This window comes from Aquarana catesbeiana, linkage group LG06 (genome assembly GCF_042186555.1).
Source record: "Aquarana catesbeiana isolate 2022-GZ linkage group LG06, ASM4218655v1, whole genome shotgun sequence".
NCBI lineage: Eukaryota > Metazoa > Chordata > Amphibia > Anura > Ranidae > Aquarana > Aquarana catesbeiana.
This window is the reverse complement of record NC_133329.1, coordinates 404,957,843-404,963,329: the sequence shown is the minus strand read 5'-3', so window position 1 is coordinate 404,963,329 and position 5,487 is coordinate 404,957,843. Positions and strand designations below refer to the sequence as shown.

At 43.1% G+C, this 5,487-nt stretch overlaps 1 long non-coding RNA gene across 1 annotated transcript; it reads right to left on the bottom strand.

Annotated features, from left to right (window-relative positions):
• Positions 1-543: 543 nt before the first annotated feature.
• LOC141147828 (uncharacterized) lies at positions 544-1,781 on the bottom strand. The gene is made up of 2 exons (XR_012245158.1): positions 1,389-1,781; positions 544-1,259 (listed from the first exon to the last, which is right to left on the bottom strand). It is a non-coding gene; the product is annotated as an uncharacterized lncRNA (long non-coding RNA).
• Positions 1,782-5,487: the final 3,706 nt, after the last annotated feature.

Here is a 5,487-nt window from a genome sequence, read left to right as displayed (position 1 = left end):
CATGCTCAGAAGAAATTCCGAGATGGAACAGCTTGATCTGGTAAAATTAGCATTCGCAATGGATACAGCACATTCGTCATGTTGCAATGTAAAAAATGGTTTAATACAGCGCACTCTCTTCTTCTTTATAATGTGAGAATGAAGTCGTTTTGCTGCTCATATTCACACACACTTCTCACAAACTTATTTCCTTATTATTTATCGTGATTCCCTCAATATATTTTGATTTGTCACATCTGACAAAATTTTTTTTGTTGTTTTATTTATTTATTTTTTTAAAGGCTGTTTTTTTTTTTTTTTTGGGTTTGTATTTTTTTCAAGGCTGATCTTTGTTTTATTTTATTTTTAGTTTTACTCCCTAATATTTTTGTGTGTGTTTTGTGTGTCAAGTTACCACAACACCATTATTATCTTGTATTATTTAATCTCAAGGAGATTGTTTGGTGTTGGTGTCCCTTGTTAATTTCACATTTGTATTTTTGAAATGTACCTGAATCCTCACAAACAATCTGTCCTTTTTGAAGGAAAACACACATAGGTGAGTATAATTGAAACAAAAAAATACTTTATTAAGGGCTCAGAACCAAACAAAGAGGGAGGCAACGCTGGAGAAACATCAGAAATTGGCAAAGCCTTGGACCCCCAGGGCACACATCAATTATTTAACATCAAAATTGGTGGCCAGAGGAGTCCATATCTAAGGGAGTGCAGTCTGGTCCCAGAGATCATGAAAGCAGCAGATGACATGTATGTCCCCAGGCTGTGGTACTACAACAGGGTGCATCTTTTGCCAGACCAGACTGGACCCAGGGTCATCACTCTCTGGTCTTCTTTCCACGCTTCCTTCCACGCTGTGGCTCTGGTGTTGGAGATGTGGCAGGAGGAGGAGTAGGACCTGGAGGAGAAGGAGGAGGAGTAGTAGGATCTGGAGGAGGAGGAGGACTATGTGTGAGGTCACAAATGTGGGTAGCAGATGTTATTTGGCCCCTCAACCCCTTATTGAGAGCTTCCAAAATTAAGGACTCACACAGGAGGCGTTGGCCCTCCTCCATCTGCCGCATTTTGCAGGCAGTTATGCAAGCAAAGTCCTCCTCCACACTGTGGGGGCTTCTCAGGGCCTCTGTAGCCTTCCAAAAGAGGCCTATGGCAGCCTCCTCCAGGTTACTCCTCTTCCTACCACTTTGTCTTTGAAGGTGTAGGGGAGAGACCTGGATATCAGGCAGCCTGCTTAGCTCGGCCACCTCCTGGCTGAGACTTCCCTGTGTATGAAAAAGGGACCTGGTTTTAGTTTTTGCATCATCAGTCACCATCATAAATTAGTACTCCCAACTAACATCTAGTTAACATCATTGATTGGACAACCAGAAATATTTAGAAGAATGCTATACCTGGCTCAAGCTGGGCTCCTCCACATGCTGCTGCCTGGAAGGCCCAGGTTGGGCTTCAGAAGCCTCAGCTGGGGGGGAAGGAAGCCTGGATGGAAGACTGGAGAGGGATGGCCTGGGTTCAGTCTGACCTGCCAGAAAATGCAGCCTGTCATAGTACCACAGCCTGGGGACATAAATGTCATCTGCAGCTCCGGATCTCTGGGAATCCTGGACCTTCTTGTGCTCCCTTAGATAAGTGCTCCTCAGGCCACCAATTAGGATCTTAAAATAGGTGATGTCTGCCGTGGGGATCACCGTCTTCACAAATTCCAACAAATTATCCAGCGCTGCCTTCCTCTTTGTTTGGTTCTTATATTTAGGGTGGTTTATCTCCCACAGACAGGGCAGCTCCCTGAACATGAAAATCAAAGTATAGGGAGTGGCGCTGTGTTAAAATTAAGGGTGTGGCTTGTAAATTAAACAAGTGCTCAAGTGTATAATATAATTACTATTTTGAAGTGAAAAGAATTTTAGAAGTGAAAAAAATGTTTTTGTTCTGATTCAAAACTACCAAAGACAACAACAATATATCCCTATTTTAGTGAAAGATCCTTATTTGGTGATAAAGAAAATTTGCTACTGTATGTGCAAAAGATAACACAAATATTAAATCAACACCATTATATAACATATATAAATCTTCTAATTAATAAATAGGGATGAGCCGAACACCCCCCTGTTCGGTTCGCACCAGAACATGCGAACAGGAAAAAAGTTCGTTCGAACATGCGAACACCGTTAAAGTCTATGGGACACGAACATGAATAATCAAAAGTGCTAATTTTAAAGGCTTATATGCAAGTTATTGTCATAAAAAGTGTTTGGGGACCTGGGTCCTGCCCCAGGGGACATGGATCAATGCAAAAAAAAGTTTTGAAAACGTCCGTTTTTTCAGGAGCAGTGATTTTAATAATGCTTAAAGTCAAACAATAAAAGTGTAATATCCCTTTAAATTTCGTACCTGGGGGGTGTCTATAGTATGCCTGTAAAGGGGCGCATGTTTCCCGTGTTTAGAACAGTCTGACAGCAAAATGACATTTTGAAGGAAAAAACTCATTTACAGTTTTTCTCCATTGTTTTGGCTCATTTCTTGAAACAGAAATGACATTCTCAAAACTCTAAGTTCATTTGGCAAAACAGTCTTACAGTTCAGCACAACTCTATAACTCACGTGCAAAAGCTCATATCTCTCCCAAAACTGTTCACTCATGGTTCAAAACCATATTCCTTTCCCATATAAAGAGTCAGTGCTACCAAAATGGCAAAGATTCTTCTCAATTGCTTTGGCTCATTTCTTGAAACAGACCAGACATTCTCAACTCTCTTGGTGCTTTTGCCAAAATAACCTGGATGGTTCAGCACAACACCATGGTTCACCTTCAAAAGCTCATATCTTTCCCAAAACAGTTCACTCATGTGTCAAAAATAAATTTCTTTCTCATTCAAATAGTCAGTGCCCCCAAAATGCTTCATCCCTTTGGCATTGTGTAAGCACTGCAAGTCAAAATGTTTAGATGTTTTGTCTCTAAGGCAGAGGACCATTGAAATATCCCTCATGTCCACCTTTCAGTCTTAGCCCAGTCCTTCATTGACAATGGTTACTGTACAGTTTTTGTCTAGCTAACTGAATACAATTGTGTATAAAACTGAAAAAAAAGAAAAGATTTTAGGGTAAGTGTAGCCTCCAAGGTTTTACATCACACATTGCACTCATACTGCCAAGGAAAAATTACTTTACAGTATTGTAACCATTATCATTCACACACAAAGTAACTTCCATACATCAGAGTAAAAAGAAAATGTATACAGCATAATATACGGAAATATAAACACACAAACAAAAAACAAGGAAAATTACATTTAGCCTACAATGCTGTAAATAAAGCTGGAGTTTCACAACTACTGTAACATCTCTTCACTGGCCACCGTCCTCACCCTCCTGCCCATCCACACGCTGCTGTCTGTCTGGCCACAGATTCTCATCAACATTGCAGTGTATATCCTCCCTTGCGTTGCAACGAGGGAAGAAGCTGCGTGCATGTCGCAACCATCCCCTACAAAAAACAAAGGGAAAGGTAATTCATCAAGGAGGAACATGCAATGGTCAAAACGTATATGAAATGCTTTTTATTGAAAGTACACTATAAACACCAATCCAATACAGTAATATACTGTAAAAACAGGTACCATCACCAATATAAAAATGACAATGTTGTCATTGACAGACACAGATGGCCACCACTCACATATACCACACACACAGGGGCGGACTGATAACTCATGGGGCCCCCGGGCAATAGGAGATTATGGGGCCCCCAGGCAATCAGAGATTATGGGGCCACACAGTATACACAGACAGATGTAAAAAAAACACAGATTTATACATACTGTCCCTGGTTTTACTGAGGCTGGCAACCCTGATGGGGCCCCCTAGTGGCCCAGGGCCTTTGGGCAGTGCCCGAGTGGCTCAATGGTCAGTCCGCCCCTGCACACACACCTCATGTGAATTCATTCAAGATAGATATACAAGAATGAATTCAGATTAGATACTAAATTTTCATCTGCTGGATAACTGAAAGTCCTGGTAAATCAAATGATAACAGCAGATGGTAAGTGAAAGGAGAGATATGTGGGGTTGTGGATGGTATTGCAGTAGCCCCAGATATCCGGTCCTCATAGATGTAGGAACAAGAAGAACCAGGGGGATAGGAGTGGAAGATGGGGGGAACGGAAATGGGAAGACCCTGTACTGACTCAACAGTAGCGTGGTCACTGGATACTGCAGTCCTGGTCAGTTACTGTAAGATCACCCTGGGCCATCAATATTTCGCAGCGCTGATGACAGGGAATGGGAGTTCCTGTTTGCAGGATATGGTGAGCCGTAGCGGATTGAATCAGGCTGAGCAGTGTAACTCATTTAGTGAATCATACATACTGGGTGGATGCACTGATTGAGACAACTGTCCCCTGTCCAGGACACAAACAGATTAGATCTCACCCAGTGTTGACTCTGTGGTGCATCAGGACACATCACCGGACCGAGTTCAGGCTCATGCCGTCTCCAGCTGGCTAGTTGAGTTGTCTCTCATCCTCCGCCGGGTCCTCAGCTGTGCATATCCTTTGATGGCATACTGAGGGTAAGTAGAAGGTGTACGCCCAGGGAGATGCGGTGAATAAAGCAGGGTTTTCTAAAGCGTTCAGTCCTCCGCTCGTTCCGTTTCCCGGGAAGTTTCAAATGGCCATGTTACTGTAATTACAGGCCAGTGATGCCTGGGCTGGTGGGTGGATCTGGAGGTCTGTGGGAATGCTATGGGTAGCGTGATGGCATCATGCTGACGCGTTTCATCCGCCAATCGGATTTCATCAGAGCATCCCCTACTCTGATCTCCTGTAATATCCTCACAGGCAGCATCCATTGAATGGAGCAGGGACCTCTGATCTTGAGCTCGATGCTCATACACTCTCCACCTCCAAGCGGAGAAAAACTCCTCAATAGGGTTGAGGAAAGGAGAGTAAGGTGGTAGGAACACCATATCCATCCTTGGATGAGCAGTGAACCAGGCCCTCATAAGCAGGCCACGGTGGAAATTCACATAGTCCCATACAATTATATATTGTGGTAGGTGAGGCCCTATGAGACCTCTCTTATTTTCAGGGATCAAATCCAAATGAAGGCGGTCCAAGAAGATAAGGAGCTTCTGTGTATTCTATGGGCCAAGACTGGGGATGTGAGTGGCCACACCATTCTCAGAAATGGCAGCACACATAGTTATATTGCCCCCTCGCTGGTCTAGGACATCCACCGTGGCCCGGTGGCCAATAAAATTTCGGCCACGTCTTCGGCCCTTGGCCAGGTTGAAGCCAGCCTCATCCACATATACGAATATGTGAGAGGTCTCATTTCCTTCCAATGCCATTATTCTCTACAATAGAGTAAAAAAAGAAAACATCAAATCAGTCATACAGAAGAGTCATACACTACAGTTACAGACAGTTACATAGGAATGTTCTAAACAAGTTCAATATATTACTGGCCAGTATTCCAGTGGTTCCAAACCTG